This window comes from Quercus lobata, chromosome 11 (genome assembly GCF_001633185.2).
Source record: "Quercus lobata isolate SW786 chromosome 11, ValleyOak3.0 Primary Assembly, whole genome shotgun sequence".
NCBI classification, from domain to species: domain Eukaryota; kingdom Viridiplantae; phylum Streptophyta; class Magnoliopsida; order Fagales; family Fagaceae; genus Quercus; species Quercus lobata.
The window spans coordinates 42,717,889-42,731,372 of NC_044914.1; the positions used below are offsets into that span (position 1 = coordinate 42,717,889).

Genomic DNA, 13,484 nt, shown 5'->3' on the forward strand with positions numbered 1-13,484 from the left:
AGCAAAAAAATTTCTGTCCATTTTTGGCTCTAATAGTTTTGATGGTAAAACTTAAATGGGCATATTTATTTCTCAAACCATGAAGCTAATGTTGTAACGATTTAGATCAATTAAATTCTAGAAGTTATGAGGATTTTATTTGTCAAGAGGTTTAGTTTTTGGATTGGGTTAGAATTCGGGTTGCACAACCCGTATGTTAGAAACGGGTGAAAGAGACGCGTGGGAATAAACCCACCTACACGCAAGTGAGACTAGCGTCAAATAAGTGAAAAAAAAAAAAAAAAAAAAAAAAAAGGTCAAAAGTTGCTGTCATTCACGTGAACAAAGGCCAATAAAATAAGCAAAATAGTGGGCCCGTCTCAGCGCAAAGTTGGTACAATAATAATGCTGTATGAACAAAGCAAGACCCACTATGGAAATAGTTGATTTTGGGGGAATGGCATAGATTTGAATGAGCGGGTTACTAAAAATGTTGGGAAAACCCTTATTTTTGGAGCAATAGCATAGATTTGAACGAGCGGATTACTAAGGAAAACCCTTTTTCTTGGGGGCTATAGCATAGATTTGAATGAGCGGATTACTAAAAATGTTTGGGATCCTGGGTCGTATTCCCCAAAGCCGAACCCCACGTTTTTCTGGGTTGTATTCCACTCGGCAGAGACAGTAATTTCGGCACTGTCCCGCTCATCACAGCCTCCGCGTTTCCTCCCAGTAATATACAACCGTGAATCCGGCTCATCTATTCCAATCGAACGAACTGATCGGTATGTATGTTGGTTTTTTAAGTTTCAAATTAGGGGCAGATAGATATAGAGAGATTAATAATTTGGGAGTTAGGATTAGGTCTTTGACAGTGTGTGATTGGCTGAGCTTTTAGGTGCTTTCGAAGCTCCATAGGAAAACATTAATTTGTTGGAGATTTTATTTATTAATTGTCAGATCTATGGATTCTCTCTATATGTTAATTGATTCAGAAAGTTAAGTGCAGTGGTCACTCCACTTTACGAGTATAAGTGCATTTGTCACTCCACATGTAAGTGCAGTGACTAATCTAGGAGGGAATTTCACAAACATAATACGCCTAGATTAAGCTAGAATAGAATTTCTATATTGTATATATATAACCTTTTTTTTGGTCAACCATGATTAATGCATTTAACTAGGAATTAACCCATCTGTTATAGTACATATTAGCTTTGTCAAAAGCCATAATTCTTTTCACCACAGGCGGTGGGCTCAAAAATACAGCAAAAAATGATAGGGAGCTTGCTCCCAACTTGGCCAATGCATTAGCGCATTGGTTGGCTTCAGATTAGTTTTAAGTTATCCACTTGTTGAGGATTGTCTTCAATAGGTTCCTGCAATCAGTTAACAAAGGTTCCATTAACAAGTTTGCAGTATTGTCATTCATGAGTAGCACAACACTTAAGGCATCAAGCTCAACAATAAGATTATTCAGCCCAAGTTCCTTAGCCAATGTTAGGCCATCTCTCAAGGCCGATAGTTCTACCATGAAATTGTTGGTGTAGCCTAGCGGTCTGGCATAGCCTTTTATCCATTCCCCTTCATGATTACGGATCACACCTCATCCCCCTGCCCTCCTGGGGTTCCCCAATGCTGATCCATCAGATTTTAGCTTCGCCTAGCCCTCTGGTGGCTTTTCCCAACCTACTGGGATAACAGTTTTGGATCTTTGCATTTTGGCATTCATGCCAATGGATTAATACCCTACATTGCCTTTATTGCATCTTTTGAAGCTCAAATGCTCCACCTTGCCTGTTCTGAAAATAAAATTGTTTCGGTGCAACCATAACATAGGAAATAAAATCTTCCAAGGAGTGCCTATAAAACTAGAGCTGATATCCTTCTTGCAGTTAATCTCAAGTCATTCTCCAAGTGGTAGTTTGAACGAGTCCCTTAGGCGGTGAGGAAATTTTAGATCTTGCCAAAAATTTTGGGCTATCTCACATCCCCTGAGAAGGTGATCAATAGACTCGTTACTTTTGTGGCACATGTTACATGTGGGGTCGAGATTTAAACCCCTTGAACCCAGCACTTCTCTGGTGGGTACACTGTTATGTAGGCATAGCCATAGAAAGAATTGTACCTTAGGGGGAGCTTCAATCTTCCATACCCATGCTAGCCTACATATAGCTTCAATTTTTGGCCATATAGTGGTTCTAAACGTGCAATTTTTGAGACCATATTGATATGATCGGGCTTAATTGGGTCTTGCAATTGAGATATGGTCTGGTTCTCTTATGCTTTTGCAAAGTTATTAATTGATAAAAGTAGAAATCATAGATTAAAAAAATCCCTAATTTGGTAATATAACAAAGTTTGTCAACTTCAACTTGGTTGTAATTTGAGGTTACAATTCCACTCAATATCTTTTATTTAGTGTGAATTTTAATAAATTCACCATTGGATTATATTTTCTTTCTTATATCCTTCATTTATTGCAAAATTTTTAATCAATATCTATGTTATTAATTAAATATTTAAATTTCAAGTTTTTGTAATCTTAAATTATGCATAAAAAAATAAGTTTATAAATCGAATAGTAAATAATATGTGGTTTACAAAATTAGACATAAGTGTTAAGAACATAAAGAAAATAATAATAAAATCCAATATTTGATTTTCAAAATATGTAATCATGTTAATTTTTTTAGTGTGGATTGTAGTTTTAGGTTACAACCAAGTTTGTAGCCAAATTTTGTTCTAAATATTATAATTTATGTTCCATCATTTGCAACTTGATAAACTACTTTTATTAATAGTATTTTGAATTAAGTAATAATAGCATATATTGTAATTATGTATTTCATAATTTGATGCTGATGCTTCACTGAATTTGCGTGAAATTGTAAATGGAAGTACAAAGGATAGGCTTAGTCCGTATGATTGACCATCGGATTTCCTAAAATTATCCTATTTTATAACATCAAAAAGTTATTTTTATCTATATTTAACAATACATTCTACATTACATCCTTTATTTAAGATTATAACACGTTGAAATGAAAACAAAGTTGAGGTACAAACTTGGTTGTAACTATCAGCTACAACTTCTATTAAGAAAATTAACATTACTATATATTTTGAAAATCTAATCGTAGAATTGTATTTTCTTTATGTCCTTAACATGTATGTCAAATTTCATGTCAATCAAATGTTAGTTATTATTCGATCGAAGAATTTTTTTTTTTTCCCCATAATTTTATATTACAAAAGCTAAAAATTTAAACATTTAATTGATGACATGTCTAGTGATATTTGATTTTCTGCAAATTTTGCAAGCATGGAGGATATAAGAAAGAAATATAATCCAATGGTGGATTTGTAAAGATTCACATCTATAAAAAGATATTGAATGAAGTTGTAGCAATTGGTTACAACTAAGTTTGTAATCAAACTTTGTCCTTAAAATAATGACCAAAAAAAAAACTCAATTACAACCCAAAAAACCACCACCACCACCACCACCACAACCTAAAACCGCCTCCCCAACCAAAGCACAAACCGCTACCACTCAGAACATTGACCCAAACCACCACAAACAACCCACCACACTCACATAAGAATCCACCAGTCCACACACTACCCCCACAACCCACTATATTCATAACTTTCAAAACTTATCCCAAAACCAAAAAACCCATATATGGCCACAACTCGTAGAGAGAGATTCAAAGGTTCAAATTTTAGAGATCCGGACGACGTGGCGAGGTCAACATCATGAGAGAGGAATAGAGAGAGATGTTGAGAGTGAGACTAAGAGAGGCAGATGGGAGGGAGATAGATATGTGCGAGAGGAGAGAGAAAAGTTGAATTAAAAAAGACTCGAAATTAAATAGCATTTATGCATTAGTAGATGTATTTCCCGCTTACATCAAAAACCAATTGATGTCTTAGTCTGATGATAAAGAGCTATCATTAGGAACGGACATCATAGAGATTGAAGCTCCCTAAAAGAAATAAAGATGTAGTTCACGCCAAACTTTTTTTTTTTTTGGTATTTAAGGAGGTGATTTTTTTTTTTTTTTTTTTTTTTTGTGTGTGTGTCTAGTGTGTTAAATGCTAAGAAAATAGCATTTAGCACATCCAATGCTACTACTGTGTTTTTGAACAGCTGTCTCCACCAAGGTAACGTCTAATTGCTTGAGATGGCCAAGGCTTTACTCCGCCAAGCCAACAAAATTGGAGTATGTTGCTTGTAATACTCTCTTTACTCACTTGCCAATTGGTCAGGTCAAGTATTAAGCCAGCTGAGGTCTTTGTCAGCATTCGACACAACATGTATCATTCTCGCCTACTCATATAAGAACTTAGCACAGGCTTCGCTCTTCCTCAACTTAACATATTGTTCGCAGGTGTTTGTTAAAATGATTATTTGCTTGGCATTTATCTATTGGCTTATGTTGTTGCTTTTAGCGGATGGGTATGTGGTGGTGTCATTTATGGTGTATTATTTTAGATGTGTGATGCTCCTAGGGCTCTAAGAAGGGGGGGGGGGGGGGGGGAGGAAATGAAATATTTTATATTAAGCTTAGGCCTGAATGAGGTCTTTGTAGGAGCATTGCATGTCCATTTTGCCCTGCAATTTCCCAGACCCAAAGCCCAAGTTGGTGAAATAAGAAAAAGATCATTTACCCTTTCTGGGGCATGACCTCTCGGTTACCCAATTTTGTGCACATTATTGTTTTATGTAATTGCCAACCTTATTTTCTTGTTAAATGTTTTTCTAATTGGAAAATTGAATGAGGCAGCTTGATTTACAATTTTTGTTGCCTTTATAGTAGTCGTTAGTTGGATAAGTATCCTATCGATTGCTTTATTTTTTGGTAATTGTATATTGAAACAAAGAGAAAGCAGGAAGCAGGGTAGTTGTTATCGATAACAATACAATGTAGTAGTGATAGTATTTTTTTTTTTTTTTTTTTTGGTTATCGAATCAGCTGTCATATAATTTTTTTATTTTATTTTCAGTGTAATGATGAAACCTGCAAATTCACCATGCTCAGGAACAGTTGGCGCGCCTGAAGTTGCTCTAGCCAATAACTAAAAAAGATAAGTAGAAATAGAATTTGCATTTTGCTAAATTATGCAATACTCACTATTTATCCTACAAAGAGTTCTATATAAATACAAATTATAATGCTCATCATAGTTACTGCGCAATGTTTTAGAAGCCATGAGTATGGGACTAAGCTATGGGCTGGTGCAAATGAGTTGTGTAGCTCTTAAATTTTGCAGGGATGCTGGATTCCAAAAACTGGTGCTGGAATGCTCCAACGGGGAATTGGTGACTCTTGTATTCCTCATGTGAATCTAAGTTAGCATTTGTTATTGCTGAAATTCAATTGCTGTCCATGGCTTTTATGGTTGATAACATTCTAACTTTCTAATGCAACTAGCTCTGTTTGATTGGTTTTTTGGTATTATGAATCATTACTGAATATTAGAGCGGCTGTTGTTTTAAATGTTTGTAGAGGGTATTAGTAATGAGCAAGATTGAGGTGTAGGAATTCAGATTCTTTAAATTTTCTAGGGTACTCTACCAATAGATTTCCTTAAATCCTAACCATTCTTTTATGATTTAAGAGTCTAGATTCTGCCATGTCAGCATTACACTAACAAACTCTTAAAATAATATAATAATATAATAATGTTGCAAACAAAACAATTAAGACTATTGTTAGTAGAATGCTAACATAGCAAAATCTAGACCATTAAATCATTAAAGAATAGTTAAAATTTAAAGAAATCTAGTTTGTAGAGTACCCTAGAAAATTTAGAGGATCTAAAGTACTTAAGTGTTATTCTTTAAGTTCCCCTTTTAAAGATTTTTCCATATAGATTTTTTTCTCATGAGATAAAAGTGTATTTTTTAATTAAGTAGTTACATGGTTGAATCTTAAAAAGAAAACTTAAGAAACAACGTTTAAGATACTGTATCTAAGTTTTGTCCATTAGTAATGCACAATTTTTATTCTTTTCTAAATGTTAATACAGTGTTTTAAATGTTTGTAGAGGGAATTAATACACTTTTTTATTCTATTATATATGCTAATACGATGTTTTAAATGTTTGTAGAGGAAAAGGTCATGCCACCATGGTAAGGTCACAAGACAAGCCAAAATTATTATTACATGAGACATGGAGCCAACTAAAAATTATCATGAGACTTGACTACATTTGTTCTCTTTGTAATAATTTTGACTACTAATATAATGTTTTAATTGTTTGTAGAGAAAAACGTCATGCTATCATCGGTATAGTCTCCATTCAAGAATCAAGAACCCAGGGAATTCACAAGACAATCCAAAATTATTATTACATGAGACATGGAGCCAACTTAAAATTATCATGAGACTTGTCTACGTTTGTTCTCTTTGTAATAATTTTGACTTGGGGCCAATTGAAAGTTATGTAATAATTTTACATGCTTAAACTCTGAAGGATAGTTTTAAGTTTTAACAGTCTTGTAATGCATTAGGACCTAATTCTAATTCAATTTCTTGAAGGCATTTGGTGAGTGGTTGATGCTCTATCTCAGAAAATCTGAATCCAATTCTGAGTTGTCTAGCTCTAGTTCCAACTCCAAGGCATGTTGATTGTTGTTGTTATCAGTCCTAGACCTCACTTGGTTGGCTTTACTGAAGGAAAGTTACCCTCAAGAATCAAGATGATTCTATTCAACAACTTATTGCCCCGATTCAACCTAGGAATCCACTTAAGGGTTTCACCTTTCAAAATGGTTTATTATTTTGCAAGGGCAGGTTCTATCTTGGTCCACAATGCTCTCTCAAATCTCAGTTCTTGCATCATATCCACATCAGCCCTTTGGCTGGTCACTCAAGGTTCTTGAAATCTTATTAGAGAACTGAGAGTGAGTTTTTTTTTTTTTTAAGGCAATCAGAGAAATATTATTAATGAGTAAAAAAAGGAAGAGTACAAGTTGTTTATGATGATGAACAACAAGAAAAAAAGAAAAAGATGAAATAAACGGCAAAACAAAAAAGAGGGTAATCAAGAATCTAATATAAGGGAAAACATAAACTCAGAGAGAGAAGAAAAATCAGTAAAACCCCAACGAGACCACTCAAAAAGATTACGCTGGCATAAAACCTTTAACTCATCCAACATCTTCTCATTGTCTTCAAAGGAGCGACGATTTCGTTCCAACCAAACAGTCCACATTAAGCACCCTGGAACCAATTACAAATGTTCGAATTATGTTTGATACCTCTTCTCTAGCTAGATTGCTTCAATTACTGTCCATCCTTACTACTCCTTGGACTTTGTGGAATGCCTTCCTAAATCTATGGGGTTTTTGATAGGAATTAGCTTCTTCCTATCTTAATCAAGAAAAGAGCAATGGAAATAGAGAATGAATGAAACAGTGAATGGTTACAGAGAGATAGAGAGAAGGAGAGAGAGAGAGAGAGAGAGAGAGAGAGATTAAGAGAGTAGAGAATGGGGAATTGCATAACATTCTTCATTAATTCCTTTCTGTTCGACAGATTCAACCTTTTATAATACAGTGATTAGTAATGCAATTGGTACAATTATGCAACAGTTATAAATACCTTCTAACTAACTAACTGCTCATCCAATCACAGCTGTAACTAACTGAACAATCTACAATTATGACCACTAACTAATGTCACCATCAACATTCTAGCTTCCAACTCAATATACAACCACTTAGCAACACAGCAGCAGCACCTCCGCAGCAACACAGCAGCAGCACCTCCGCAGCACCACATCCACTCAACAACACCTACTCAACTCCAACTCAGCAGCACTTAATTAACTCCTATCAGTTTGAGGTGATTCTGGTAGTTGTGGAAAGATTGACTAAGTATGTACACTTTGTCATAATTTCCCACCCTTTTATTGCATCTAAGATTGCTTCTCTTTGTATGCAAAACATTTTCAAGTTACATGGGATGCTTACTTCTATAGTGAGTGACAGGGATAGGGATGCTACTTTTACATCTTTGTTTTGTTTTGAGTTGTTTAGACTCCAAGGCATTGATTTGGCAATGTCCTTAGCCTACCACCCCCAAACAGATGGTCAGACAAAGATTGTGAATAAGAGCTTGGAATATTATTTAAAAGCTTTCACCAGTGATAGACCTCAATAGTGGGCAACTTGGCTTCCTTTAGCTGAATACTAGTTCAACTCTTCCTTCCACACTAGCTTGAAGTTAACTCTCTTTGAGGCTTTGTATGGTTTTCCTCTTCTTAAGCTTCAAGCTTATATTCCTAGAACCACTAGAATGGATGCATTGGATTCATTGTTGAGTCAGAGACAAGCTGTCTTGGATACTTCGAAAGTTCATTTGGCTACTGCACAAGAAAGAATGAAGTTTCAAGCTAGCAAACATAGGCAGGACAGATCTTTTGTAGTAGGTGATTGGGTCCTTTTGAGGTTGCAGCCCTATAGACAATAGACTTTGGCTTACAAAGGTAGGTGATTAAGTTTCCAGAACCCATTACTGTTTTGCAGACTAGGACTAAATCTTTGAGGTCTCAGGTCATTATTTAAGTTTTGGTCTAGTGATTAGGCTCTTCTCTTGAAGATGCTACTTGGGAGTCTCCTCATCAATTGCAGCTCTCTTTCCCACACCTTGTGAGGAAGGTGCATTGATTTATTTTTTTTTTGGGGGGGGGGGGGGGGGGGGGGGGGTGGTAATTTTAGGAACCTCAATTGCATTGTATCACTTACACGTGTCTAGTAACTGTTGCAACAAATAGCAATGGGGCTGTTTGGTATCAGTGTTTAAACAACAATTTTCAGTATTTAAACAACAATAACACTTTTGACACGTATTTCTAGAATACTCAAACACGTATTTCCACAACACTAAAAACTAAACAACGATATCTCCAACCAAATGGGCCGTTAATTACCATTGGATTAATTGGTTGATTAGGGAGTTAATTAAGCAAGTGGTTACTTAGCTAACTACCATTATGTTAGTAGTTAAGCAAGGAATACCTACAGGTATAAAGGGATAAAAACTGAATTTATGATTCATTTCTGAATAATATTGCTTAGAAAATCTCTCTCTCTCTCTCCCTCTCCATAGAGGTCTAAATCCCCTTGAAGTGACCTACCTAATTCACTCTTTCCCCAATTCCATTCCACCATTGCTAAACTCTCTCAACAAAACCCTCAGCTTTCAACCACATTTTCAAATTTAAAAGCACAACGTCCCCGACGAAAACCACCAACTTCCAACAAGAGTGGACAATGATCAGAAATAACCCGAGAAAGCACCCTTTGAGATATATTCCCAAAATGATCCTCCCAATCTAAAGAAACCAAGGCCCTGTCAATTCTAGACATAGAAGGTATCTTAGATTCCCTAAACCAGGTAAAAGAAGCCCCCTTTAAAGTTAAATTGACTTTAAATTGATAAGATGATTGTTTTCAATAAAATCGGAAAAGGCAAACATAGCTAGGCTAAAAGAATCACAGCCAAGTCTCTCACTTGGATATCTAATAATGTTGAAATCACCTATTAAACACCATGCCATGTTCCACCTTGCACACACATGAAGATTCACCACCTAAAAATTATTTAAACAAAAAAAAATATATATATATATATATATATATATATGACTAGACAATAGATAAATATAAGATAAAAATAGGTTACCTTCAAAAGAATATATAGGTTACCTTCATGCTATAACCGTTGAAATTTGTTAAACAGGTTTAGATATTGCAATAACTGACCAAAAAAATGTATATATGACTACACAATAGATAAATATAAGATTAAAATAGGTTACCTTCAAAAGAATATATAGGTTACCTTCATGGTATAACCATTGAAATCTGCTAAACAGGTTTAGATATTGCAATAACTAACCAAAAAAATGTTGATGTGAAAATTTTCAAAATGCCAAAATAGAAAAATTTTAAGAATCAAAAGATTCAGAGCCTATAAATTATTGAAACAATACAAAACCAAAAATATGACTATACAAAAGAGAAATATAAATGAAAGATGAGCTACCCTTAAAAGAATAATTCATAGCTATAGTTGTTAAAATCTGCAACAGTTTATATTATTACAAAAAATGAACCAAAAATTCAGCAGTTAAAACTTCCAAAAGCCAAAAAAATTAAAGAGTAAGAAGATTTAGAGCAACAAAAAAAATGTAACTACATAATAGAGAAATATAAGAGAAACATGAGTTACTCTCAAAAGAATAATGCATGGCTATAGCTATTGAAATTTGCTAAATAGTTTCAGATATTGCCAAAAAAAAAAAAACCTCAAAAATTCAGATGTTAAAACATATGTGGATACACAATAGAGAAATATAAGACAAAAATTCGTTACCTTCCATTGAAATCTGCTACAAATGTTGAAACTTCCAAAAGGCAAAAAAAAAAAGAATCAAATGATTCAGAGCCTACAAATTATAAAAAGAAAAAAACTGTGACTACATAGCAGAGAGATATAAGAGAAAGATATCGTCAAAAGAATAAATCCATAGCAATAGTTGTTGAAATCTGCCAAACAGATTTAGATAGTGCAAAAAATTAATCCAAAAATTCAGATGTTAAAATTTCCAATAATTAAAGAATAGATTCAAAGCTAAGAAATTATTGAAACATAACAAAAAAAATATGATTACACAATAAAAAAATATAATAGAACAATGGGTTACCCTCAAAAACTATTGTAACCCAAAAATTATAGCAATAGTGGAGCTGTTGTTAGTGTGGCTCGCACATGGGTGGCCAGGTAATAGTCACAGAGAAGATGTTGCGACTGTTTTTGGATTGTTACTGTAGGGTTTTTGGGTTTCACGTTTGTTGCATGTTAGTTCAAAGACTTTTGGTTTACGTTTGTTATATGGGCTGTACAGGAGATACGTAGAGCAATGACAATGTAATGTGTACATCAAATGCTAGAGCAATGACGATGTAATCTGGCTTTCTGAGCACGCACAACGGCACAAGCAGAGAAGCAGATCTAAGTTGAGAGAGAAGGGATAAATAAACTTTAGAAGTGGGGATGACCGAGAGGTGCGAAATTAACAAGAAGAGAAAAAGTGGCGTGGGTTGGAAGCGGGGTAGGTGGAGTATTTAATGGTTTAAAAAATAAATAGTTATTAAAAAAAAAAAAAAAAAAACTATACTTAGTGAGTAGCGTCGTTCTTTTTTTGGGGGTGTGTTTTTTGCTTTTGGGCTTTTGGCAACCTTTGGGCTATTAGCCTATTTCATGAACTGACATAGAGGTAGCATATAGAGGTAGTATAGGCGCATGAGACATCTCTCACTGACAGGTGGGCCACACCTGTGGGGTCCATCTGTCAGTGAGGAGGGGAGGGGGGGGGGGGGGTGGAGGGCTTATGCACCGGGCACGTACAAGATTTTTTGGGTAAGAAGCTAGTAAGCGCATTCACGTTGGCAGAGCCTATGTCAATAAAAACATAAAAATCTAATAAGAGCATCTCACAACAAGTTATTTTATTTATTTTACCTTCTTATTTTACAAAAAACTTAACATTTATAATTTTATTTTAACTTTCAATACAATAAAATAATATATATATATATATATATTATAATAAAATAATATATTTACTATAAAACAGTATAAACACATGAATAAAATAATATATTTAATATAAAGAAGTGTAAACACACAATTTAATAATACTTTTTTTTAACCTATGAGCTACCGTGCACAACCACTTTTGGCTGTGCAGTGTAGCTATGGAGATAAATTATTTGGCTTTCGCTCCACCAATGTAGCCATAAATTTGTATTAGTAACTAAAAATAGCAATATAATTTTTTAGCACCACCAATATTAATGCTACTTGCCATACTGATCATATAAATAAATAATAGTAATATATAATAAATGTAGCCAAAGCATAATATATAATAAATATAAAAAATTACAATAATAATTCTAATAAATTAAATAATAAATAATAGTACAATTTTTCTTATCCTTTTTTTAAGAATTGCTAATTTATTATGTATTGTTAATTTCATACTAAATAGTTTTAATACTATATATAAGTTTTGGATTTGTTATTTTAATTTTCTAAATATAAGATGTGATAATTAAACAATTTAAACTCACATGTTTTTTTTTAAAAAAAATTATGTATTTAAAATTAAATGTTCTTACTTTTAAACTTATAACATATTCTATTATTTATATTTTTATAATTTAAAATCATTTTTTTTTTTGATAGGTAATAACAAATTTATTGATAATAGAAGTACAATGGATTTACGATAGTAAACTCACTGCACTGAAAAAAATACAAACCAATCAAAAAGAAAGACTAGCAGAATTAAGAAAATCAAACAAAGAATGACAATGTGTAAACCCCAAAATACGAGACCACTCAAACAAAGTCCTAAGCAGCAAAGACTTCACACAATCTACAGGTCTCTCAATATCCTCAAAAGTTCGGACATTGCGCTCCTTCCAAATTAACCACATAAGACACGCTGGAACCATATTCCACACATTTGAAGTGTGACTCCCTAACCAATTCCACCATGCAGAGAGAAGAGAAACAACGTTCTTCGGCATCACCCACTGAACCCCAAACAAACAAAGGACTTCACTCCACAAGGTATGAGCATACTTACAATGGATCAATAAGTGATCCACAGTTTCCTCTTCACATCGACAAAGGCAGCACCAATTAACAAGAGGTAAATGCTTCTTAACAAGGTTGTCTATAGTAAGAATCCCACCCCTAGCAGCTGTCCATAAAAAAAAAGCCACCCTTTTAGGGACCTTAACACACCATATGCTCTTCCAAGGAAAAGACACCAACGGGGCTGCTAGTAATGAGAAATAGAAAGAGCGCACATCAAAAACACCACTACGATTCAATTGCCATATCATGGTGTCATCACCCCCTCTAGGTAGCTTGGATGAGATATGCGCAAAAAAATCATAAAAGATCCCTGTCTCCCAATCCTGAAAAGCACGACGGAAGCGTAAGTTCTAGCTTCTACCACCCCCATCCGGTGCATAGTCAACCATATCAGAAATCATAGCTGACTTATCCATAGCAATAGCAAACATAGCTGGATATAAATCCTTCAGGGCAGTAGGGCTACTCCAAGGGTCATACCAAAATCTGATATGAAAACCCTCACCCGCTGCATACAACACATGACCAAAAAAGCTCTCAACCCCCTTCCTAATGTTCTTCCACATACCACATCCATGCGTCCCTCTAACAACTCTAGTACACCATCCCCCACTGGCCTCCCCATATTTGGAAGCTATAACTTGCCTCCATAAATGTGTAACCTCATTCCCAAATCGCCATAGCCACTTCCCAAGCAAAGCTTGGTTAAATAGCCCAATCTTCCGAATCCCCAAGCCACCTACCTCCACGAGCCACACAACTTTCTCCCAAGCAACAAGTGAGAATTTAAAAACATCATTAGATCTCCCCCAA

At 34.6% G+C, this 13,484-nt stretch overlaps 1 long non-coding RNA gene across 1 annotated transcript; it reads left to right on the forward strand.

Moving 5' to 3' along the window:
- Nucleotides 1-397: 397 nt before the first annotated feature.
- Nucleotides 398-6,543, forward strand: LOC115967665. Its single transcript, XR_004086508.1, has 3 exons — nucleotides 398-764; nucleotides 4,993-5,338; nucleotides 6,100-6,543. It is a non-coding gene; the product is annotated as an uncharacterized LOC115967665 (long non-coding RNA).
- The last annotated feature ends 6,941 nt before the right edge of the window (nucleotides 6,544-13,484 follow it).